Genomic DNA, 27,315 nt, shown 5'->3' with positions numbered 1-27,315 from the left:
TATTTAAATGAGATCAATGTTTAGTGTCTATATCACTGTGACTATGCAAATATTGTTCCTAACAGAGCCTTTTCTTTATACATTGTGTGCAATTTATTGTTTTCTTGGGAGGAATAGTCACTTCCATTTTTTGTTTTGTTTGACTGTCATTTATACATGCATTGCCATTTCATTGCCAAATTTTGTATGAAGTGTAACTCTCCTCTCACTTTATTAAATACATGAGTTACTCTATCAGGTTTGTCTCTCCTCCATCTCTCCTGAAGACTTTCTGCTCTACTCGGGGCTGCTCTTGCTGTATAGCTCTCTCCCTTCACCATCATACTGGGAATACTTTGGCTCTGTCTTATGTTGATGATCTGTTTTCTGGATTCCATGGTTTTCTATTTGTTAGTTTCTTCACGTGTTTTAATGGAATACATGCTTCAGCAGATTTTTTGGGACTATATTAACATCTAATGGCTTTATTTATGTGTTAGCTATTAAAATAGTATTTCTATTTCCAGGAAGTGGTGTTATTTTATTAGTAATGGCTTTACTGAGACATAACTAACATGCCATATAATTCAGCTATTCAAAGTATACAATTCAATAGTTTTCAGTACATTCACAGAATTGTGCAACCATCACCACACTCGATTTTTGAATATTTAAATCACAATCATCCAACCAAAAATATCTGTACCCATTAGAACCCACTCACCATTTCGTCCCAACTTCCCCACCCTCCTACCTTGGGTAACCATAAATCTACTCTTTGACTCGATAGTATACGTGGTGCTTTGTGAATGGTTTCTTCACTTAGAATAATGTTTTCAAGATTCATCTGATTAAAATAAGTATCAGTATTTTATTACTTTTTACTGCTGAAGAATATTCCATTGAATGAGTATTATATTTTGTTTATCAGTTTCCCAGTTGATGGACATATGGATTATTTCCATTTCTTGGATATTATGAATAATGTTGCTATGAACATTCTTGAAAAGGTTTTTGTGTGTAATACATGTTTATTTTTCTTGGGTAGATACCTAGTGCTATGGTCTGAATGTTTGTGTCCCTCCCAAATTCATATGTTGAAACCTAATCACCATTGTGACGGTAGGAGGAGGTGTGGCCTTTGGGAGGTAATTGTCATAAGGGTAGAACCCTCGTGAATGGGATTAGTGCCCTAACAAAAGAGGCACCAGACAGCTGCCTTGCCTCCTCCACCATTTGAGAATGTAGTAAGAAGGCTTCACCTATGAACTAAAAAGTTGTTCCTCACCAGACATCAAATCTGCTGGCATTTTGACCTTAGACTTCCCAGCCTTCAAAACTGTGGAAAATAAATTTCTGTTGTTTATAAGCCACCAAGTTTATGGTATTTTTTAAATAGCAGTTCAAACAAATTGAGACACTTAGGAATGAAATTGGTGGGTCATACAGAAACTCTGTCATGTACGAAGTTGTGTCCTCTCCAAATTTATATATTGGAGTCCTACTGCCTTGCACCTTAGAATGTGACTGTATTTGGAGATTGGATCTTTAAAGAGGTAATTAAAATAAATGAAGCCATTAGGATAGGTTCTAATCCAATATGACTGGTGCCCTTATAAGAAAGAAGATTAGAACACAGATAGATACAGAGAGAAGGTTATGTGTAGACACAGGGTGAAGACAGTCATCTGCAAGCCCAAGAGAGAGAGGTCTCAGAAGAAACCAACCTTGCTGACACCTTGATCTCAGACTTCTAGCCTCCAGAATTTGAGAGTTGTTTATACCACTCAATGTGTGGTGCTTTGTTATGGAAGACCTAGAAACTAATATTCTCCATCTAGGTTTAGCCTTTTGAGGAACTGCCAAACTATTTTCCAAAGCAGCTCTGTCCCAGGCAATCCCACCAGTAGTTTACAAGGGTTCAATAACTTGTCATTAACTTTTTGGCATCCTAGTGAGTGTAAAGTAGTATCTCATTGTGGTTTTAATGTGCATTTAGTTGATGGCTAATGACATCGATCATTTTTTCATGTACTTACTGACCATATGTATATCTTCTTTGGAGAAATGTTTATTCAAATCCTTTGCCCATTTTTAATTGGGCTTTCTTTTTATGATTGAGCTGTAAGAGTAAGAGGTGTTGTGTATTTTAGATACAAGTCCCTTATCATAAATACGATTTGCAAATATTTCCCCCTCTTCTGTGGGTGTCTTTTCACTCTTCTGATGGTGTCTTTTGTGGCACAAAAGTCTGAAATTTTTATAAAGTCCAATTTGTCTAGTTTTTTCTTTTGCTGCTTGTACTTTTAGTGTTATGCCTAAGAAATCAGCCTATTCTAAGTTAATAAAAATCTAGAGCTATATTAACTTCTAAGAATTTTATAACTTTTGCTCATATGTCTATGACTTTGATCAATTTGAGTGTATTTTTGCATGTATTTAGTAGTATGAGGTAGGGGTCCAATTTTACTATTTTGCATGTGGACATCCAGTTGCTTTAGCACTATTTTCTGAAAAGACTATCCTTTAGCCACTGAATTGTCCTGGCACTTTTGTTGAAAATAAATTTACCATAAATGAGAGGGTTTTTTTATGGACTCTCAATTCTATTCCATTGATATATGTCTACCCTGATGCCAGTACCATACAGTCTTGATTACTGCAAGGTTAGAAATCAGGATGTTTAAGCCCTCCAACTTTGTTCTTTTTCAAAATTGTTTTTTGCTATTCTAGGTCTCTTGAATTATCATACATATTTTAGGATCAGCTCATCAGTTATTACAGAGGGGCCAGCTAGAATTTTGATGAGGATTGTGCTGAAAGTATAGATTGATTTGGGGAGTATTTCCATTTTAATAAAATTAGATCATCCAGTTGATGAACATGGGACCTCTTCCTATTATGTATTGATAATATTCAGACATACAATTTATCTTTTTTGTTTTTTTGAGACAGTGTCTGGCTCTGTCACCCAGACTGGAGTACAATGGTGTGATCTCGGCTCATTGCAACCTCTGCCTCCTGGGCTCAAACCATCTTCCCTGCTCAGCCTCCTAAGTAGCTGGTACTACCTCAGGTGCATACCACCATGCCTAGCTAATTTGTGTGCGTGTATTTTTGGTAGATATGGGGTCTCGCCATATTGCCCAGGCTGGTCTCGAACCCCTGAGCTCAAGTGATCCTCCCACCTCGGCCTCCCAAAGTGCTGGGATTACAGGCATGAGCCACCACTCCTGGCCTGATTTTTTATGTTGATCAGTTGAAACAATGAATCTATCTTTTATCCTGCAATGTTGCTGAACTAATTTATTATCTGATTATCTTTTAGTGGATCCCTTAGGATTTTCTACACATAATATCATCTGCAAATATATATGGTTTTCCTTCTTCTTTTCCAAATGAATACTTTAAAAAAAACTTTCTTAATTGCCCTGACTTGAACCTCCAGAACAAAGTTGAATAGAAGTTGAAGACAGAGCGGACATTCATGTCTCATTCCTGAGCTTAGGAGAAAATTTCTCAGTCTTTCACCATGAAGTATGTTAGTTATGAGACTTCTGAAGATGCTTTTTATCAAGTTAAGGAAATCCCATCTTCTACTTATTATTTGTTGCATATTTTCTTCATGAGGTACTGTCAAATTTTGTCAAATGTTTTTCCTCTGTATTTATTGAGATGCTCATGTCGTTTTTGTCCTTTATTCTATTGACATGCTGTATTACATTGACTCTTGGATGTTAAACCAACCTTAAATTGCTGGTATAGATCTTGCTCAGTAATGGCGTATAATCCTTTTCATATATTGCTGAATTGGTATGATAGTACTTTGCTGAGGATTTTTGCCGTTGCACTATTAGGGGTTATTGATGTAAATTTTTATTTTCTTGTAATATGTTTGCCTGGTTTTGGTATTAGGGTAATACTGGGCTCATAGAATGAGTCAGAAAGTGTTCCCTCCTTTGGAAGAACTTGTGGAAAATTGGTGTTAATTTAGCTTTAGGCATTTGGTATAATTTAAATGAAGCCATATAGGCCTGTTTTTATTTGTGGGAAGTTTTAAATGTCGAATTCAATCTATTATTAAATCTATTCAGGATTTTTACTTCCTCTTGTGTCTTCTAGGAATTTGCCCGTTTCATCTAAGTTATCAAATTTGTTAACATATAGTTACTGCTTATCATATCCCTTATAACCCTTTTTATTTCTGCAAGTTCAGTATTATGCTCTGTCTTTTATATCTTATTTTAGGAATCTGTCATGCCTCTTTTTTTTTTTTTTTTGGTTGGTCTAGCTTAAAGTTTGTTAATCTCTTTAAAGGACAATGTTCAACTTCATTAGTTTTCTATATTTTTTCTGTATTCTACTTCATTAATTTTCATTATAATCTTTACTATTTCCTTCATTTTATCAGTTTTAGTTTAGTTTATTCTTTTTTCCAGTGATTTGTATTAGCTTAGGTTATAAATTTGAGATATTTCTTCTTTCTAAAGATAGGTTTTTACCGCTATAAATTTCCTTCTAAGCATGGTGTTAGCTTCATTCCATACTTTTGAAATGTGTTTTTATTTTAATACATCTCTAAGTATTTTAAATTTAGTATTTCACCCATTGAATATTTAGAAGTCTAATGTTTAATTTCCATATATTTGTGAATGAAATTTTTTTCTTTATGTTTTTGATTTTTAATTTGATTCCTTTTTGGCTAGAGAATGCACTTTGTATGATTTTAACCCTCTTTAATTTATTGAGGCTTGCTTTATGGCCTAACAACATGGGCTATTCTGGAGAAAGTTCCTTATGGACTTGAGAAGAATGTGTACTCTGCTATTATTTCGTGGATTATTGTACAACTGCATGTCAGGTATAGTTGGTTTACATTGTTGTTCAAGTCTTCTATTTTCTCATTCACCTTCTGTGTGGTTATTCTATTCATTATAGAAAGTGGAGTATTGAAATCTCCAACTATTATTGTTGAATTATCTATTTATTGAATATGTCAGTTTTTGCTTCATGAATTTGGGGGTTCTATTACTAGGTGCATATATGTTTATAATTATTACACTCTATAAATAATGACTCATCATTATCAAATGTATCTCTTTAGTAACAGTTTTTGTTTTAAAGTTGATCTTATGTTAGGATTGACACTTCAACTTTCTAATGGTCGCTTTTGCATGATGTATCCTCTCTTATTGTTTTACTTTCCATATATTTGTATGTTGGAATCTAAAATTAATCTCCTGTAGACAGGATAAAGTTAAATAATGATTTTTAAAAGTCCATGTTACCAATCTCTGCCTCTTAATTGGAAGATTAATACATTTGTTTAATGTAATTACTATATAGTTGTTCTTTTTAAATGTAATTTTCACTCATTATGGTCATTTTGCTAGAGAGTGACTCTGCAGAGCTCTTCAGGCAGCTTTAACATTCCTTTTTATTCTTATAATTTTGTCCTTTAAAAAATTTATTTACTGGGTCATTTGTAAATGCACATAGAAAAGTTACCTTTTTCCACTACCTCACATCATAAACAAAAATCAAGATCAGAGTTACAATTATAAAAAGTAAACAATGAGATTTTAGAATAAAATGAAAAATATCCTCATGACCTTGGGGTAGGCAAAAATCTCTTAAACAAGATACAAAATGCATTAGCCGTAAAGAAAAAAACTAATAAATTAGCTACATTAAAATTATGAATTTTGCTCTCTGCCTTCTCTGCACTGAAAGCAACTGTGTTCCCATAGCCCCTCACCCCTAAAAATGTATGCCTGCTCCAAGTGTGTCTCCACCCACTCTTGGTCAAGAGCACCTCCCAGTTGCTGAGCTGTCTACTATCTTCAGTGGTGCTGAAATGAACAGAGACACTGATAGATGAGAGCCTCAGCAGCTTGGCAGTCTCACATCCCCTTATCTCACTTGTCCCTAGCTGCAGCTTCCAAACCAGCGCAATTTCAAGAGACATTGACACAGCAGCCAAGTTTATTGGGGTTGGGGCTGCTACAGTTGGGGGGCTGGCTCTGGGGCTGGGATTGGTTGGGACTGTGTTTGGGAACCTCATCATTGGTTATGCCAGGAACTCTTCTCTGAAGCAACAACTATTCTATCCCATTCTGGGTTTTGCCCTCTGGGAGGTGATGGGGCTGTTTTGCCTGATGGTAGCCTCTCTCATTCTTTTTGCCATGTGAAGGAGCCATCTCCACCTCCCATAGTTCTTTCTCCTATGTCTCATTGGCCCTGTATGTTCTTTTTTCCTATACATTCCCAGGTAGCCTGGGGAACGTGGTTGGCTCAGGGTTTGACAGAGGGAAGACAAATAAATACTGTATTAATAAGGTGAAAACAATTATGAATTTTAAGAAAGTAAAAGGTAAGCCACATTGTAAGAGATGACAGTTGAAATACATACATCTGATAAAGGACTCAAATCCTGAGTGTACAAATAACTTATAAAAAATAAAAAGAAAGGCCGGGCGTGGTGGCTCAAGCCTGTAATCCCAGCACTTTGGGAGGCCGAGACGGGTGGATCACGAGGTCAGGAGATCGAGACCATCCTGGCTAACACGGTGAAACCCCGTCTCTACTAAAAAATACAAAAAATTAGCCGGGCGAGATGGCGGGCGCCTGTAGTCCCAGCTACTCGGGAGCTGAGGCAGGAGAATGGCGTAAACCCGGGAGGCGGAGCTTGCAGATCGCGCCACTGCACTCCAGCCTGGTGACAGAGCGAGACTCCGTCTCAAAAAAAAAAAAAATAAAAAATAAAAAGAAAAAGGCAAGCAATACAATAGAAAAAAGCAGAGGAAAGATTTGAATAAATACTTGATCAAAATCAGGACATCCAAATGGCAAATGAGAACATGAAAATGCACATAATATTGTTAATCATCAAAGAAATGCAGATAAAGTCATAAGCAATGTCACAGTCACTAGAATAGTTAAAATGAAAAAGGCAACAGTACTAAGAGTTGGCAAAGATGTGTAATGATCGAAACATTCACATACTATATGAAAGTATAAATTGGTACAATCACCTAAGAAAACTTTTTGGCAGTACCTACTAAATAGAGAAATAAATTATATTCTTCGATGAGAGGAACTAAGTGGCAAAGATGCCAATTATCACTACACTAATTTATAAATTCAAAAAAATAGCAAATAAAATATCAATGAGTTTTTTTTATTTTGAGTTTGGCAAAGTAATTTTATCTTTTGTCTGGAAGAATAAGTAATTCATGAAGGAAAACAAAATATTGAAAGGAAGAACCACCAGTGAAGCACAGAAACGCTAGGCATTAAAATATACCACAAATATGTATTAAATAAAATAATAGATTATTCAGTCATTGTAAAACATTTTCAAGAAAGACCAAAGAGTTTATAGGAGTTAAATTTGTGGTTTCAAGTCATTGGGGAAGATTAAATTCTTTAATAAATAATGCTGGGTGAACTGTTTAAATATATGGAAAAATTTTTTTTTAACTTTTTTAAATTTATTTTTAATTTTTTTATTATACTTTAAGTTCTAGGGTACATGTGCATAACGTTTATATCATGTATAACTCCCCAGTGCAATCCCTCCCTCCTCCCCCCTCCCCACGATAGGCCCCAGTGTGTGATATTCCCCTTCCCAAGTCCAAGTGATCTCATTGTTCAGTTCCCACCTATGAGTGAGAACATGTGGTGTTTGGTTTTCTCTTCTTGTGATAGTTTGCTAAGAATGATGGTTTCCAGCTGCATCCATGTCCCTACAAAGGACGCAAACTCATCCTTTTTGATGGCTGCATAGTATTCCATGGTGCATATGTGCCACATTTTCTTAATCCAGTCTGTCACAGATGGACATTTGGGTTGATTCCAAGTCTTTGCTATTGTGAATAAACATACATGTGCATGTGTCTTTGTAGTAGAGTAATTTATAATCCTTTGGGTATATACCCAGTAGTGGGATGGCTGGGTCATATGGTACATCTAGTTCTAGATCCTTGAGGAATCGCCATACTGTTTTCCATAATGGTTGAACTAGTTTACAATCCCACCAACAGTGTAAAAGTGTTCCTATTTCTCCACATCCTCTCCAACACCTGTTGTTTCCTGACTTCTTAATGATTGCCATTCTAACTGGTGTGAGATGGTATCTCATTGTGGTTTTGATTTGCATTTCTCTGATGGCGAGTGATGATGAGCATTTTTTCATGTGTCTGTTGGCTGTATGGATGTCTTCTTTTGAGAAATGTCTGTTCATATCCTTTCCCCACTTTTTGATGGGGTTGTTTGTTTTTTTCTTGTATATTTGTTGGAGTTCTTTGTAGATTCTGGATATTAGCCCTTTGTCAGATGAGTAGGTTGCAAAAATTTTCTCCCATTCTGTAGGTTGCCTGTTCACTCTGATGGTAGTTTCTTTAGCTGTGCAAAAGCTCTTTAGTTTAATTAGATCCCATGTGTCAATTTTGGCTTTTGCTGCCGTTGCTTTTGGTGTTTTAGACATGAAGTCCTTGCCCATGCCTATGTCCTGAATGGTACTACCTAGATTTTCTTCTAGGGTTTTTATGGTATTAGGTCTAACATTTAAGTCTCTAATCCATCTTGAATTAATTTTCGTATAAGGGGTAAGGAAAGGATCCAGTTTCAGCTTTCTACTTATGGCTAGCCAATTTTCCCAGCACCATTTATTAAATAGGGAATCCTTTCCCCATTTCTTGTTTCTCTCAGGTTTGTCAAAGATCAGATGGGTGTAGATGTGTGGTATTACTTCTGAGGACTCTGTTCTGTTCCATTGGTCTATATCTCTGTTGTGGTACCAGTACCATGCTGTTTTGGTTACTTTAGCCTTGTAGTATAGTTTGAAGTCAGGTAGCATGACGCCTCCAGCTTTGTCCTTTTGACTTAGGATTGTCTTGGCAATGCGGGCTCTTTTTTGGTTCCATATGAACTTTAAAGCCGTTTTTTCCAATTCTGTGAAGAAAGTCATTGGTAGCTTGATGGGGATGGCATTGAATCTATAAATCACCTTGGGCAGTATGGCCATTTTCACGATATTGATTCTTCCTATCCATGAGCATGGTATGTTCTTCCATTTGTTTGTGTCCTCTTTGATTTCACTGAGCAGTGGTTTGTAGTTCTCCTTGAAGAGGTCCTTTACATCCCTTGTAAGCTGGATTCCTAGGTATTTCATTCTCTTTGAAGCAATTGTGAATGGAAGTTCATTCCTGATTTGGCTCTCTGCTTGTCTGTTACTGGTGTATAAGAATGCTTGTGATTTTTGCACATTAATTTTGTATCCTGAGACTTTGCTGAAGTTGCTTATCAGCTTAAGGAGATTTTGGGCTGAGACGATGGGGCTTTCTAAATATACAATCATGTCATCTGCAAACAGGGACAATTTGACTTCTTCTTTTCCTAACTGGATACCCTTGATTTCTTTCTCTTGCCTGATTGCCCTAGCCAGAACTTCCAACACTATGTTGAATAGGAGTGGTGAGAGAGGGCATCCCTGTCTTGTGCCAGTTTTCAAAGGGAATTTTTCCAGTTTTTGCCCATTCAGTATGATATTAGCTGTGGGTTTGTCATAAATAGCTCTTATTATTTTGAGGTACGTTCCATCAATACCGAATTTATTGAGCGTTTTTAGCATAAAGGGCTGTTGAATTTTGTCAAAAGCCTTTTCTGCATCTATTGAGATAATCATGTGGTTCTTGTCTTTGGTTCTGTTTATATGCTGGATTACGTTTATTGATTTGCGAATGTTGAACCAGCCTTGCATCCCAGGGATGAAGCCCACTTGATCATGGTGGATAAGCTTTTTGATGTGCTGCTGAATCCGGTTTGCCAGTATTTTATTGAGAATTTTTGCATCGATGTTCATCAGGGATATTGGTCTAAAATTCTCTTTTTTTGTTGTGTCTCTGCCAGGCTTTGGTATCAGGATGATGTTGGCCTCATAAAAAGAGTTAGGGAGGATTCCCTCTTTTTCTATTGATTGGAATAGTTTCAGAAGGAATGGTACCAGCTCCTCCTTGTACCTCTGGTAGAATTCAGCTGTGAATCCATCTGGTCCTGGACTTTTTTTGGTGGGTAGGCTATTAATTGTTGCCTCAATTTCAGAGCCTGCTATTGGTCTATTCAGGGATTCAACTTCTTCCTGGTTTAGTCTTGGGAGAGTGTAAGTGTCCAGGAAATTATCCATTTCTTCTAGATTTTCTAGTTGATTTGCGTAGAGGCATTTATAGTATTCTCTGATGGTTCTTTGTATTACTGTGGGGTCGGTGGTGATATCCCCTTTATCATTTTTTATTGCTTCTATTTGATTCCTCTCTCTTTTCTTCTTTATTAGTCTTGCTAGTGGTCTGTCAATTTTGTTGATCTTTTCAAAAAACTAACTCCTGGATTCATTGATTTTTTGGAGGGTTTTTTGTGTCTCTATCTCCTTCAGTTCTGCTCTGATCTTAGTTATTTCTTGCCTTCTGCTAGCTTTTGAATGTGTTTGCTCTTGCCTCTCTAGTTCTTTTAATTGTGATGTTAGAGTGTCAATTTTAGATCTTTCCTGCTTTCTCTTGTGGGCATTTAGTGCTATAAATTTCCCTCTACACACTGCTTTAAATGTGTCCCAGAGATTCTGGTATGTTGTATCTTTGTTCTCATTGGTTTCAAAGAACATCTTTATTTCTGCTTTCATTTCGTTATGTACCCAGTAGTCATTCAGGAGCAGGTTATTCAGTTTCCATGTAGTTGAGCGGTTTTGATTGAGTTTCTTAGTCCTGAGTTCTAGTTTGATTGCACTGTGGTCTGAGAGACAGTTTGTTATAATTTCTGTTCTTGTACATTTGCTGAGGAGTGCTTTACTTCCAATTATGTGGTCAATTTTGGAATAAGTGCGATGTGGTGCTGAGAAGAATGTATATTCTGTTGATTTGGGGTGGAGAGTTCTATAGATGTCTATTAGGTCCGCTTGGTGCAGAGATGAGTTCAATTCCTGGATATCCTTGTTAACTTTCTGTCTCGTTGATCTGTCTAATGTTGACAGTGGAGTGTTGAAGTCTCCCATTATTATTGTATGGGAGTCTAAGTCTCTTTGTAGGTCTCTAAGGACTTGCTTTATGAATCTGGGTGCTCCTGTATTGGGTGCATATATATTTAGGAGAGTTAGCTCTTCCTGTTGAATTGATCCCTTTACCATTATGTAATGGCCTTCTTTGTCTCTTTTGATCTTTGATGGTTTAAAGTCTGTTTTATCAGAGACTAGGTTTGCAACCCCTGCTTTTTTTTGTTCTCCATTTGCTTGGTAGATCTTCCTCCATCCCTTTATTTTGAGCCTATATATGTCTCTGCATGTGAGATGGGTCTCCTGAATACAGCAGACTGATGGGTCTTGACTCTTGATCCAGTTTGCCAGTCTGTGTCTTTTAATTGGAGCATTTAGTCCCTTGACATTTAAGGTTAATATTGTTATGTGTGAACTTGATCCTGTCATTATGATATTAACTGGTTATTTTGCTCGTTAGTTGATGCAGTTTCTTCCTAGCCTCGATGGTCTTTACATTTTGGCATGTTTTTGCAATGGCTGGTAGCGGTTGTTCCTTTCCATGTTTAGGGCTTCCTTCAGGGTCTCTTGTAAGGCAGGCCTGGTGGTGACAAAATCTCTAAGCATTTGCTTATCTGTAAAGGATTTTATTTCTCCTTCACTGATGAAGCTTAGTTTGGCTGGATATGAAATTCTCGGTTGAAAATTCTTTTCTTTAAGAACGTTGAATATTGGCCCCCACTCTCTTCTGGCTTGTAGAGTTTCTGCCGAGAGATCTGCTGTTATTCTGATGGGCTTCCCTTTGTGGGTAACCCGACCTTTCTCTCTGGCTGCCCTTAAGATTTTTTCCTTCATTTCAACTTTGGTGAATCTGGCAATGATGTGTCTTGGAGTTGCTCTTCTGGAGGAGTATCTTTGTGGCGTTCTCTGTATTTCCTGAATTTGAATGTTGGCCTGCCCTACTAGGTTGGGGAAGTTCTCCTGGATGATATCCTGTAGAGTGCTTTCCAACTTGGTTCCATTTTCCCCCTCACTTTCAGGCACCCCAATCAGACGTAGATTTGGTCTTTTTACATAATCCCATACTTCTTGCAGGCTTTGTTCATTTCTTTTTCTTCTTTTTTCTTTTGGTTTCTCCTCTTGCTTCATTTCATTCATTTGATCCTCAATCGCTGATACTCTTTCTTCCAGTTGATCGAGTCGGTTACTGAAGCTTGTGCATTTGTCACATATTTCTCGTGTCATGGTTTTCATCTCTGTCATTTCGTTTATGATCTTCTCTGCATTAATTAGTCTAGCTGTCAATTCTTCCACTCTTTTTTCAAGATTTTTAGTTTCTTTGCGCTGGGTATGTAATTCCTCCTTTAGCTCTGAGAGGTTTGATGGACTGAAGCCTTCTTCTCTCATCTCGTCAAAGTCATTCTCTGACCAGCTTTGATTCGTTGCTGGCGATGGGCTGCACTCCTTTGCAGGGGGAGATGCACTCTTATTTTTTGAATTTCCAGCTTTTCTGCCCTGCTTCTTCCCCATCTTTGTGGTTTTATCTGTCTCTGGTCTTTGATGATGGTGACGTACTGATGGGGTTTTGGTATAGGTGTCCTTCCTGTTTGATAGTTTTCCGTCTGACAGTCAGAAGGACTGTCTGTTGGTCTGTTGGAGATTGCTTGAGGTCCACTCCAGACCCTGTTTGCCTGGGTATCAGCAGCAGAGGTTGCCGAAGATAGAATATTGCTGAACAGCGAGTGTACCTGTCTGATTCTTCCTTTGGAAGTTTCCTCTCAGGGGTGACTCCACCCTGTGAGGTGTGGGGTGTCAGACTGCCCCTAGTGGGGGATGTCTCCCAGCTAGGCTACTCAGGGGTCAGGGACCCACCTGAGCAGGCAGCCTGTCCGTTCTCTGATCTCAACCTCCGCGTTAGGAGATCCACGGCTCTCCCCAAAGCTGTCAGACAGAGTCGTTCACGTCTGCACCGGCCCCTGCTGCTTCCCCTATTGGACTGCAGCTGTGGGCTGTCCGCAGAGGTAGAGTCTACAGAGACAGGCAGGCTTCCTTGAGCTGCTGTGAGCTCCACCCAGTTCGAGCTTCCCAGCGGCTTTGTTTACCTACTTAAGCCTCAGCAATGGCGGGCGCCCCTCCCCCAGCCTCGCTGCTGCCTTGCGGATAGATCGCCGCAGACTGCTGTGTTAGCAGTGAGGAGGCTCCGTGGGCGTGGGACCCTCCTGGCCAGGTGTGGGATATATTCTCCTGGTGTGCCTGTTTCCTTAAAGCGCAGTATTGGGGTGGGAGTTACCCAATTTTCCAGGTGTTGTGTGTCTCAGTTCTCCTGGCTAGGAAAACGGATTTCCTTCCCCCTTGCGCTTCCAGGTGAGGCGATGCCTCGCCCTGCTTCAGCTCACGCTGGTCAGGCTGCAGCAGCTGACCAGCACCGATTGTCCGGCACTCCCTAGAGAGATGACCCCAGTACCTCAGTTGAAAATGCAGAAATCACCAGTCTTCTGTGTCACTCACGCTGGGAGTTGGAGACTGGAGCTGTTCCTATTCGGCCATCTTGCTCCGCCTCCACAAATATATGGAAAAATTTAAGCTGCAGTCTAAACATATTGCATGCACCAAAGTATTCAAGATGAATTAGTATTTAAATGTTCTTACAAAATTAACATAATAAAAATATAAAACAAAAGAAATATATTTAAATACAGATGAATATTTAAAAGCATTACAACAAAGAGAAAATTAAACAGAAAAATATTGATACATTTAACAACATAAAAACATACATTTCAGAAAACAGCACAAAGAACATTGCAAGGCAAATTCAACCAAATGTTAAGTTGTTAGGAAAAGATGGATGTCTCATATTATATTTTTGTGCTTCTGGTGGGTATAAATGTCTTATAATAAAGAAATTATTCAGAAAGAAATAATTGAAAATTAAATTTCAGTATAAGTCCTCTAAGAAATTAATATTCAAATAACCAACATATTAATAGAAAAATGGATGAAGGATGCAATAAACTTTTCAAAAAGGGAAAGTACAACACTAACAAAACATTAGAAAATCAACTTCATAATTATTCAAAGAAATAAATAAGAATAAGAAATGACCTTAGTTCATGGTATGCTGGCTAACATGTTTAGGGGGAAGTGTACTCATATATGCAACTCTGCAATGCATCACAAGATAAGATGTATAGATGGATGGATGAATAATCAGATGGATAAATATGTGATATAACAAGTAGAGTAAAATGTTACTGGTAGAATCTAGGTGGAGAGTACACTGTAAAATTCTTTCAACCCTACTATAAAGTTCAGCATTTTTATAATAAATATTGGGAAAAAAGGAGTAGAGACAGTAAAATGAGTTAGTAAGTTTGTTTAACAGTCTGCAAACAAGAGCTCTAGATTAAGATATCAATTGAAGCAGTGTTGGTGAGGGGCTAACTAAATGAAAAATAGTGTGTTAAAATGTAAGCTCAGGCCCATCTTTAGGGTATAATTTTTCAATGTTCTCTCTGAAAAATGACCCCCATCCAAAAGAACTAATAAATTTGTCTGCCTGTCTTTCCAGGGAGTCAACAGATCTATCAGGGGAGAAGAAAGTAGAAATCCTAGAGACAGGAGCTCTTCACAAATGACAAATAGTTCACAGGAAACACTTCTACCCCAGAGTATCAGTTCCTCCAGAGAATCAGAGCTTTTATCCAGCCTCAGAGCAGAAGATTCTTTGAGTTAGAAAAATTGTCACACTGACAGCTTTATTTTTACCAATGACATAGACAGTCATCAACACAATCATACCACATAAGCAGTGTGTTCAAAAGACAATTAGAGAGGGCTCTGGGTTGCTATGGTGACAGAACAGCCCGCCAGACCTGATATTTCTCCTCCTGACTTCTCATTAAAATAGCCTTAAAAAACAGAAAAAGATAAAAACTGGAAAGCATACTGGAAAATAAAAGTAAGAGATGTCAGAGTTGGAGTGGAATTTTTCCTGAGCATATCATTTTAGAGTAGATCAAGGAGCATCATCCTAGATCATTCATCTCCTTGTCACCCTCTGAAATACACAGTTTGGAGCCCCTCAAAGAGTTGAGAAAGGCTTTGAGTGACCTCTCTCCTAAATCTGGGATACAGGGCTTCATGGATAGAAAAACATCGAACCTCACACCAACAACCAGACTCCAGTCTTACGCCTGCCTACTAACATCTTTTTTTGGGATATTCACTCAGAGATTAATACTCCTAGCACCAAACATGGCAAAGGTAGAAGATGAGCAGAGATTCATTGTGTTCCAGAATTCTTTGTCATTGAAGAAACTAACCAGTTGCAGAGCCAGGAAGAGTTCTGGCAGCAGCAATCACTTGGGGTTTAATGTTCCATGCAATATAGTTCACCAGAACAAAAGCCATAAAAATCTAACTTAATTTGGAAATCTCCAATTCTCAGATCAAGACAACATCCAATTGTATTGTTTTTGTACTCATTGACCAAATTGACCCAACAATTCTATACTTCCCTAAATGTTATAGGTGTTCAAAAGTAAAAAAGAGACATCCTGACATATGCAAGAACTCAGAAAAGTAATAATTATTCTTCCTTTCTTTTTTTGAGATGAAGTTTCACTCTTGTTGCCCAGGTTGGAGTGCAATGGTGCAATCTCGGCTCACTGCAACCTCTGCCTCCTGGGTTCAAGCAATTCTCCTGCCTCAGCCTCCTGAGTAGCTGAGATTATAGGTACCTGCCACCACGCCCCACTAATTTTTGTATATTTAGTGGAGATGGGGTTTCACCATATTGGCCAGGCTGGTCTTGAATTTCTGACCTCATGTTATCCACCCGCCTCAGCCTCCCAAAGTGCTGGGATTACAGGTTTGAGTCACTGTGCCCGGTCCTTCTTTTCTTAAAGAAAATTCTCATGTGGGTTTTCCAATCCATTGGAAAAATCAAGAAAGAATTCCAGTTCTGAAGTAGGAGACCAGCAGGACTTGTTTCCTGGTCACAACCCTGCTCACCAAAACAGAATCTGGTCCAGACAGGATAAAGTGGAAAAACCAGCAAGAACCAGCAGATGGTGACAAAAGCAATCCCTAGCTGCCCTCATTGTTCACTGGCATAAGACACTCCCATCAGTGCCAGGACAGTTTATAAATGCCGTGGCAATGATCCAGAAGTTACCACTTCTTTCAATGGCAACACCTCAGAAGTTATCACTCCTTTCCTAGAAAGTTCTAAATAACCCACCCCTCAATTTGCATTGACCCACTCATTAATTTGTACTGACTCACCCCTTAATTTGCATATAATTAAAAGTAGATTTATGTGAGTATAAATATAGTTGCCAAGAGCCCATATGTTACTGATTCTGGGTGCACTGCCTATGAATTAGCCCTGCTCTGCAAAGAATAGTCATTCAATAAAAGATTGTTGTCTAATGCTATGAGCTCACCCTGGAATTCTTTCCTGGGCAATGCCAAGAAGCCTCCTGGGCTAATCCCCAGTTTGGGGACTTGCCTGTCCTACATCATCTGGCAACCATGACAAAGATGGCGAATGAGAGGCAGGGACTGACATGGCAGTGAGACGGTGGTGATCAGTGGCAAGATGGTGAGCCAGTGGCAATCAGGGGAGAGGTGGTGAGACAATAGAGACGATGGAAATTGAAAGTCAGCAAAGAGTTCAGACAACAAGAGACAGTGAGAAATGGCAAGATAGAGACTGGCGAGGTGGCAAAAGGTGGCAATCGGTGATCAGCAATCTGTGGGATGGCAAGACAGCAAAAATGGTGATTGGAGAGATGCGACATGGCAATCAGCGAGAGATGACGAGATGAGATGGCAATTAGCATTACAGAGCTGTAACACTAGTCAAAGGCTCTTTTAAGATCATCTTTCCTGCCAGTGGAGCTCAATGGACAGGCAAGTAGCCATAGTGCCGCTGCCTTGTGTTGGACCCACTACTCTGACTGGCAGGCTGTCAGGTCACTGGTCTCCATGCCACTCCCTCCCCTGCCACATGGCAGCCAAGCTCACCCAGGCTGAGGGAACCTAGAGAGACTTTCACCCGAGTCCCACATTGAAGACTAGTCAGTGCCATTTTGCCTCCTGCGGATGGATGAGTGTCCCTCTGCCCTCCCAGCCCCCACTCCTCTTGAATCAAGTGAGTCAGGGAGTAAAGCCTCTGGCTAGAGGGTCAGTTTAAATTCCTGCATCATCTGGGTACCCCAAAGCACGTCCTTGTCATCCTTTCCCCTAGTGCTTTTCCTCTCACTCCATTTTATTGCTCTGCCAGCCATTTTATTTTCAGTTCTCAATTGTATGTTTTGTTCGAGGTTTTTTTAACTTTGATTTTCTGTTAACTGTATTTGGGCAATTCTTTAACGCAAGACACTTGGTTGTGAGAGGTCCCCATTTTGCTGACTCTGGGATGCCAGAGTCATATTGTTCTGTGGCCCTGACCAGCCCTTTGGGGTTCACTGTGGCTGCCCCTCAGGTGCTCTGGGGTTTTCAGCATTTGGTATGGGTCCCCTCGTTGGCCAACACTTGGGTACTCTGGGTTTTCAGCGTTCGGTATTGTTGGCTGCCTCCCAGATGCTCTAGGGTTTTTGGCATTGCCATTAGCTCTACGATTATGAGTTACGGGTCCATCCTAGGGAATTCTTGGTCTTCCTGTTTCTTGTTTTCTAATCTAAAGTTATCATTTTCTGTAATAGCATTTTCTTTTCTTTGTCACTTTACTTACACTTTTCCTTCTACATTTTGCTTAATAAAGATACTTCTTTTCATATTTAATTCACTGGCAAATGCTTATAATCTACTTTTGTAATGCCTTGCTACCTACAGTTACATCTTCTCTGCAGGCAGTGGAAATCTGAAAGGAAAATAGTGAGGACCCGTTTGTTTTCCCTCTTGCTGGACTTAGAAAAACTTCTGTGTCCAATAGAAATCCTTGTTTGACATGGAGACAATGATAAGCATCCCAGAGAACTCACTGCTAGCATGTCTTTTAGGCTATTGGAGCAAATTCAAATTCAGCTTAAAGAAAAATAAATTTGTTTTCTATTACAACACCATTTGAGTTTAATATAAATTGGAAAAGCAAGATATTTGGCCTAAACATGGTTCTATACATTATACTGCTGTTTTACAGTTGGACTTATCCTGTAAAAAAAGAAGGAAAATGGGAGGAGGTCTCTTATGCACAGGCTTGTATGGCCCTTTACTGGCTCGTGTTACTTCCAGATACCAGGTAGCTACACTTAAGGGATTCCATCCTAGCTGTTCTTCCTAAAAGGCCTATACCCTCTCCAGAGTCTCTTCAGTCCCCTAGTTCTGAGGCGGGGCTCAGGTCCCACCAGTTCTCTAATGAAAGATTCTACCCCAAGGTCATCAGGCAACCCTCCCCCTTATCCAACTTGCCCCAGCACATACACCCTGCTGCCCAACCAGTACCACCAGGAGTGGGGTGCCCTATCAGCCCCTGAAGTCAAACCTGTGTCCATTGTGGGAGGTAGCTGATGGAAATGGGGGAACACTTAGAGTACATGTGCATTTTCTAGATCTGATTTGGCTCTATACAAGTAAAAATTTGACCAATTTTCAGAACATCCAGAAAAGTTTGTAGAGGAGTTTAAGTTGGCTACATTCTTTAATTTGACTTGTCATGACTTACGAGTATTGTCCACTTGCTGTGCCGTACAGAAAAAGCAGAGGAAAAATTGTGTTGTTAAGCCAGTCAATTAAGACAAGATTAGAGAAATAATTCAGGGAAAGGATGAAAATCCTACTCTGTTTCAGGGCTGTTTGGTTGGGGCACTCAGGAAATATACTAATGGAGACCCAGACTCCCCATATGGGCAAGCTCTACTGGGTATATATTTTTTACTCCATCTGCCCCTGACATTATAAGGAAACAACAAAAATCAGCAACGGGACTTCAAACCCCTCTGAGACAACTCTTAAATGTGGCCTTAAAGTTTACAATAGGGACAGGCAAGTCTTTTACTGGGTCACCTGCTAAGCCTGAAATGCCTACTTCTTTCTTCCTTCAGTCAACATTCTACTCCATCTTCAAAGCCTTCCCTTCAGGAGACCTTCTCTTATCTGATATTTACCTCATTAAAAAGGTTATTTTCCTGCCCTGAACTTCAGGGAAAATACAATCAAAAATCCTCCCCACTAAATATAGGAAAGAAAAAAAGTAGTTTCATTATTGAATCAAGTTTAAACCAGACTCTGATATGGATCAGAGGCAATCTGCTAAGGAGATCACAAAGACAGAAAGAAAGTTCACCCTTTATAAAACCAAACAGATACAATCCATTACACATAATTTCTCAAGATAAGGTAACTAGATCTCAAGTAAGGGGACTTCGACGTGCCCTTTGTCACACATAATTTATCCTAAACTCACCTGGTAATTGAGGTGGTTATTCGTGTTTGCTAACAGACTTTATCCAAAGTAAAAATAAACTTATCGTATCTCTCTCTCTTTTTTTAATAACTTCTCATATCTTTACAGCCAGGTGTCCTGCCAAGAGAGAGTCCTATCCTTCCATGGGAACTGGGAGATGGGGGTACTGTCTTCCTTGATGATTATGATTCAAAGATATGGGTGCCACATCCCTGAGAAAAAGATTCCTGGGTTGTAAAACTGGCAAGAGGCTTATTTATCTTTTAAAAATATTCACATCCATCTCAAAGAGTCAGAGAAAGAATTTATAAATTTTCTAAGTAAATAAGAAAGGGATGGGGGAATTCTCTCTCCTTCTTTTTGTACTAAGGAGATTCCCCCCCCTTATTCTTAATTTGTATTTGCCCTTGTGAACTCACATAGCCTCTTTGGTCTGTGTTAATATGTTATTTCATTGACAGGGGTATTTTTATACTCCTCATCTCTTTTTCCTACTCGATCATAGCAGAAACTGTGTCATGTGTATTTGTGCTGTGGCACCTGATGTGTCCCCTGCATACAACTGAGTCCTTTCAGTCTATTTTTTTTTCTTGGCCAGCCTCTTGCTTCCCATCTTTCTATTCAGCCCGTCTCTGGCTTTGGTCATCAATTCACAAGTATCATCAATCACTTTGGCTCTTGTTCCTTGAGACTGATGGGGTCCTCTGTGGCTTGGCCTCAAATTACTCCCTTAGGAACTACCTCCTTGAGAAGCACAGGTGTGTAAAACCCATACATTTTATGGAACCTGACTGTCTTCTTGGTGCTAATTATAGGAGTATACGTAGCAAGAAAATAGTAGCTGTGGTTGCCAAGTTGAAATGATGCCATGTGTACTTAATTATAGCTAAGCCATGAAAAACTTAGAAACTTCAATAGTGAACCAAATTGTGAGGAAATAATAGGATAAAATCTTCCACTTTTTGAGGACTCTTTATTTGTTGACAACTCTGGTAGGTTGTGATTTACACTTCTGAGAGAAAAGCCCAATAACATGGTGAAGAATTGAGGTTTTGGAGGGGCATCCTGCCAGAGAGAGGCCAAATTCCCAGAGAGAACAGCAAGAGAAGAGGAGACTTAGGATAACTTGTCAAATGAGAATTTTTGAGCATTTTGCTTTGTGGTGTGTGATGTAAAGTCTATTCTCTTGCAAAATTTTCAACAAAATCTATGTTGCTCATTAATGCTTCGAGTGTGAGTGAATTCCCTTTGGGGAATGCAACTAGTATTGAATTTTGGGTGGTTCAAGTACAGTAAAGAGCAAAAACAGAGATTCTGTATGGGGACATCTGACCTCTGTGTTCCATTAATCCTTGAGTGTTCATTCAAAATTAGCTCATCAAAGGCGATGACTCCTGGACATTTTCTAGCTTTCTTAAGAGGAGAATAGAGACAATGTTTAATTAAAGTAATTCAGAGATTAAGTTGAATAATTTCCCAATAGTAGCGCTGCTGAATAGTGATATGATTTCAAAAAAGTATTCAAGCATCAAATGGGAATGGAGCTGCAACTGGATGATTTTAAATGCACCATGGAACCCTTAAAGCAATACTTCCAGGGAAGATTTTCTCATTTCCTTCTTTTAATTAAGAATCTTTTAAAAGATCTATTTCTATTTGACCAAGAGGATAGGAATTAGAACTCCTTACCCGAGTCCTGGACTACTTCATACTGTGTAAGGACTGCGTTTTGCTCTCTCTTCACCCCAAGCTTGGCAGGATCCAGTTAGAGTAGCTCACACTCCACTAGCCAGAGAGGTTATGAAGTAGTTTGTGGTTACTACTTATACAAAGGCCAATGGTCTCTCAATCTCCTCCCAGTGCCGTCCTCATCTCCCTCCAAGTCTCACATTTTTCACATTTATATGTAGAGCCATTCAGCTTGGACTCAGCTACCTTGTTCTTGCATGTTCACATCTGCCAATTCATATTATTTTCCAAGTATGTCAAAACTTTTATACTGACAATGATGACTTTGTTTGGTTTGAGAAAACAGAAACATCCTCAAATTATAAACATCCACTTTCTTCAAAAACTACTAGGATTGGGATGAATAAACAATCTTTTTTCTCATTCCACCCATTTTGTTAAGAGCATCTGTCCTTTGTCCTTGCTAAAATTGTCCCCCCAGGCACTCAAGCTGGAAACCTAAGGGCCAGCTCTAATACCTTTCTTCCCTTCTATCCTACATCACAGCTATCACAAAATCAAAGTAATTTTATTTTCAAATTACAGTAAGGCTCTGGCTACTCTCCTCTGTTTTCACAGTTAGTACCCCAGTCCAAATCACCATCACCTTTTATGGTGACTGCTGCAATAGCCTCCAGTCTGGTTTCTCTGCTTCCATTTAATTATCACAAAGCAGCCGTAGCATTCTTCTTAAAACGCAAATAGAATCATGTCACTTTCCTGCCCAAATCCAGCCCTTCAATAATTTCTCAGTGTGGTCCATAAAACCCAAACTCTGAAACATAGTCTGTAGTATGCCTACATGATATTGGCCCTGGCTTACCTCTCCAAGCACATTTTGGAGAGGTAAGTATGAGTTCTGGCAACTCATTCTGGCAACTCATACTTAGCTCTACACTATTGGCATTTCTAATTTTCCTCACTAAAACATTTAATCATAGATAAACATGCACCATGAACTTAGCTGCTGCAGAGATATGTCTTCCCTAACTAAACTTGAGACTGTTTCTTACCTCTTTCAAGGTGCCAACAGTCTTAATTTTTTCAAAGAATCATGCATGTATTTATTTCAAACTTTTGTATTATAACAGTATAAAATGTATCACACAAAGCATATGTCATACATAAGTACGTAATAAAAAGTCTTATTTCTGTTTTGATTACCATGGAAGAGTATCCAAAATTTTTTTTAAAAGTTTAATCTCCTTCAGTTTTAATCTTAAAACTTTCTGAGTCATTGCCCAATGTTATGTTTTTAGGGGTAAATGGGCTGGGAAAAGCCATCAATCATCGCTAAGTCAAAAAACCTGGTGTGTGTCCTTTTAACCACCAGGGACACCAGAGGATGGATGGTCAGGGTGAGACTTGTGTGAAAGACATGGTAAAAAGTCACATCTTGTTGGGCACACCAATCACCCCCAAGTTGATGATTTTTACTTTGCTTAGTCTTTGATGACATATTCAAATCAGATAATTTGAAGATAATTTAATAAAAGGTCTCTACAAGGAACTCAAACAAATCAGCAAGAAAAAAACCCCAAATGATCCCATCAAAAAGTGGACAAAGGACAGGAATAGACAATTCTCAAAAGATATACAAACACCCCAAAAACATATAGAAATGTTTAACATCACTAATTATCAGAGAAATGCATATTAAAATCACAATGAGATACCACCTTACTCTTGCAAGAATGGCCATAATTAAAAAATCAAAAAATAATAGATGTTGGTATGGATGTGGTGAAGAGGGAAATCTTTTACATGGTTGGTGGGAATGTAAACTAGTACAACCACTATGGAAAACATTATGGAGATTCCTTAAAGAACTACAAGTAGAACTACGATTCCATCTAGTAATCCCACTACTGGATATCTACCCAAAGGAAAAGAAATTATTATATGAAAAAGACACATGCATGTGCATGCTTATAGCAACACAATTCACAATTGCAAAAATGTGGAGTAAACCTAAATGCCCATCCATCGATGAGTGGATAAAGAAAATGTGGTATATGTACACAATGGGATCTACTCAGCCATAACACAGAATGAAATAATGGCCTTTGCAGCAACTTGAATGGAGTTGGAGACCATTATTCTAAGTGAAATAACTCAGGAATGGAAAACCAAATATTGTACATTCTCACTTATAAGTGGGAGCTAAGCTATGAGGATGCAAAGCCATAAGAACGATGTAATGGACTTTGGGGACCAGGGAGAACAATGGCAGGAGGGTGAGGAATAAAAGACTATGTATTGGGTACAGTGTACACTGATTAAGTGACAGGTGCGTTAAAATCTTAGAAATCACTACTAAAAAACTTTTCCGTTTAACCAAAAACCACTTGTTCTCCAAAAACTATTGAAATAAAATAAAAGGAAAGATCTTTAAAAGTTTAAGTAGGGTTGAGGAAAAGCAAGAGGGAATGCTCTAGTACCTGGAAACACCTGAGCCAGTTATACATTTCTATTGAGTTTGGGTCCAGTTGTTACAACACTGAGCCTACTTTAATATACAAGAGAGCTCTTTAAAAATTAGAATCTATTTAAATATATTTAGTAAATTTCTAACTTAACTTTTAAATAGATAAATTTACATGGATCCAAAGGAATAAAGGAATTTCAATGTTAGGTTTCTCTCCCCCTGCTCACAACCACTCATTAGTTAATTGTTAATCTTCTAGAGATAGATCATATATAAGCAAACATATAAAAATTGTTATACCTTTTTCCATTTTTTATAAAAATCTTGGCAATATTATGAGCACTTACTCTATACCAGTTTCTGTTCTAAGAATTTGCATTTAACTCATTAACTGTGAAACAACCCTATAAGATATATACTGTTATAATCTCTAGTTTACAAATGAGAAGGCTGAGAAACAGAAAACATAAATGTGCCCAAGAACACACAGCTAATGAGTACTGAGGGTAAGATTTGAACCCAGGCTGTCTGATTCCAGTTCCTGTCTTCTTAATCACTTTGTTGTGTGGCTTCAGAGATAACACTGTTAACATAATACATGTATTTTATTCTATATATGTTATGAAACAGTATTTTACTATTTCTGTGATATAATAATGTAGTTTTAAAAATTTCATTTATTCCCTCTACTGGTTTGGAAATTATGCACTCTATTTTTTTCATTGTTGTTCTTTAAAATAGAATATGTATACTTAATGTAAAGTCTACAATTAATTATTTCTATTTTCTTCAGAAACACAACATAACAGCCTAATCACATTCTCCCTGGTTTATATGCTATAGTTTTCTATTATGTCCAATTTGGGATTTATCATACTATTTTTTAAATTCACAAGTTAAGACATTATTATTGCTGTATGCAGTCTATATTTGTTTAGATTTGCCTATGTATTTACCATTCTTTTTGCTGACCTTTCCACCCCAACTTCAAATCTCAAGTGCACATAATTGGATTAATCATAATTTGGACTCATGATATGCTGTCATCATTAACCCATCATGATCTTCATTTTAAAATTCTCTCTTTTGCTTAAGGAACAACTATAAATGTATTGCTGAACCCACAAACACTAACTATAACATATCTATATATTGTTTTTTCTTGCATCTCAAAACAATTTATCTTTTTCCCAAAGTACATCCTTCAGAGAAGTTCCTCTGGTCTGCTGGTGATAAATGTTTTTAGTTTTTGTTAGATGATAAAAATCTTCACGTCACCCTTTGTCTTGAATGACAATTTTGCTAGATAGAGAATTCTAGGTTCATAGATTTTTCTCAGCATTTTGAAAGTATTATTTCATTGTCTTTGGATTCCATTTTTTGGTTGATGAGAAAGCTGTTTTCAGTCAAATCATTGTTCTGTTTAGTGGCTCTTTCTTTCTTACTGCCTTTAAGAGTTTGTCTTTGGTACCCTGCGGTTACAGTACAACATGTCCAGGTGTGAATTTGTTTTCTTTTTTCCTGCTTGGTTTATGTCGTTAGTCCCATATCTATGGATGTATATCTTTTATCATTTCTGGAAAACTCTCAGCCATTATCCCTTCTTCTTCTACTTCATCCTTTGAAAATATATACTAGATGTTTTTCCATTTTATCCTCAATTTCTCTTAACATTTATATATATATATATATATATATATTTCACCACTCCTTAGTTCTCTGCACTACCTTCTGGGTAATTCCTTAATTTCTCTTTTCCAGTTCACTGTTTGTTCTATTGTGTCCAAACTGCTTTTTAATTCCTTGATTGAGGTGATTATCACTTTTCTTCCCAGAAGTTCTATTTGGTTCTTTTAAAAATCTGCCTAATAAACTATAATTCCTTTAAATATTTTATACAAGTTATTTCATATTCTCTAACTGGTAATCCTAATATCCGAAGTCTGGATTTTTAAAAAAATTAGTTATGCTGAGCACTCCTCATGGCACCTTTTAACTCATTTATTTGGTATATTTTGTTTATGAATTCACATTTAAATGACTTGAGTCTGTGACTACTTGATGGTTCTGGACTGAGAATGTTTATCTCTAGAAAGAATTTGCATTTGCTTCTGCAGGGTATCCAATAGTACTATCAAATCAAAACCATTTTAGTTTAACTTATAGCTCTGGGGATTACCTAGGCAGAGGTAGTATAAATTTGAATCTCAGATTTGTATCACAGCAAGCCTATAATATCATTTCTCAGGAAGTCTATTGTTTTATATATAGATATAACCCAGAAAAGGAGCAGAAACAGATAGCTTCCAATGTTGGCTCTCTTTGCAAGCAGATGGGTGTTTTCCTCAACAACCTCTTCAAGAGACTCCCGAGTAGTCTAAGAGCTACCCTCCCATTCTCTGAATCAGCCAACCATTAATCCCTCAACTCTGGATCCCTAAAATAGATTTTTGCTCCCAGAAGCACTACGTTCTGTCCATCTTTGTTTATCTCTGTAATTTTTGCTTACTCTTCATTTTTGGTAGCCCTTAGGGATTTTTTGTACTTCTTTGTGTGCCCAGCAATGCAATTGACATGGTTTGGCTCTGTATCCCCACACAAATCTCATCTCGAATTGTAATCCCCATAATCTCCACATATTAAGGAAGGGACCTGGTGGGAGGTGATTGGATCATGGGGGTGGTTTCCCCCATGCTGTTCTCACAATAGTGAGTTCTCATGAGATCTGATGGTTTTATTACATGTTTGACAGTTCCTCCTATTCTCTCTCTCACAATCTCACCTACCACCATATAAGATATGCCTGTTTCCCCTTCTGTCATGATCATCATGATTGTAAGTTTCCTGAGGCCTCCCCAGCCATGCAGAACTGTGAGTCAATTAAATGTCTTTTCTTTATAAGTTACCCACTCTTGGGCAGTTCTTTATAGCAGTGTGAAAACAAACTAATATACGAATATATACATATTTATATATATATTGTGTATATATTATTTTTATATATAAAATATGTTTATATATAAAACACACACACACACACACACACACACTGCCCAAGGCAAAACTCCTAGTGTGATCTTTTAAAAGATAAACTTTTTACCCCTAATTAGAATATTTTAATGAATTCTCAATGTTCTTAGAATAAAGACTAAAATATATCTTCACAAAGTCTGTGAAGACTTATTTAATGTAGCTATAATTTTACATTTATTTGTGTTATCTTTTTTAAATGTCTGGTAGCCTCCAAGATAACTGTCCCCCACCCAGCCCAAGATTTTCAGCTTCTGGTATTTGTGCTCAGTGTAGCTCTCTCCCATATTGAATGAGGCTGACATATATGGAACTTAGGATACTGTGGAAAAGATAATGTGTGACTTCTGCAGTAAGATCGTAAAAGATATCTCACTTCTGCCTTGCTCTCTTGGTCACTCACTCTGGAGAAAGTCAGCTGCCATGCCATGAGGCACTGAAGCAGCCATATGAAGAGTTCACATGGTGAATAACTGAAGCCTCCTGCCAGCAAGCATGTGAGTGAGCCATTTTAGAGGCACCTCTTTCCTCTGCAGTCAAACCTTCATCTGGGCAACCTTGTGACTGTTAGCTTATGAAAATCTTTGAGCCAGAACCACCCAATGAAACCACTCCTAAATTCCTGACTTACAGACTTTGTGAGATAATAAATGATAACTTGTTTTAAGCTACCAGGTTTTGGGATAATTTACTATACAGCAAAAGATAATAATAGAT

The 27,315-nt window shown here is 38.1% G+C and overlaps 1 pseudogene; it reads left to right on the top strand.

Moving 5' to 3' along the window:
• The first annotated feature begins 5,745 nt into the window (after nt 1-5,745).
• LOC117077715 lies at nt 5,746-6,170 on the top strand (annotated as a pseudogene).
• The last annotated feature ends 21,145 nt before the right edge of the window (nt 6,171-27,315 follow it).

This window comes from Trachypithecus francoisi, unplaced genomic scaffold, assembly GCF_009764315.1.
Source record: "Trachypithecus francoisi isolate TF-2019V2 unplaced genomic scaffold, Tfra_2.0 Lachesis_group0, whole genome shotgun sequence".
NCBI lineage: Eukaryota > Metazoa > Chordata > Mammalia > Primates > Cercopithecidae > Trachypithecus > Trachypithecus francoisi.
Note: the sequence above shows the minus strand (reverse complement) of the source record. Positions and strands in the feature narration are given on the sequence as shown.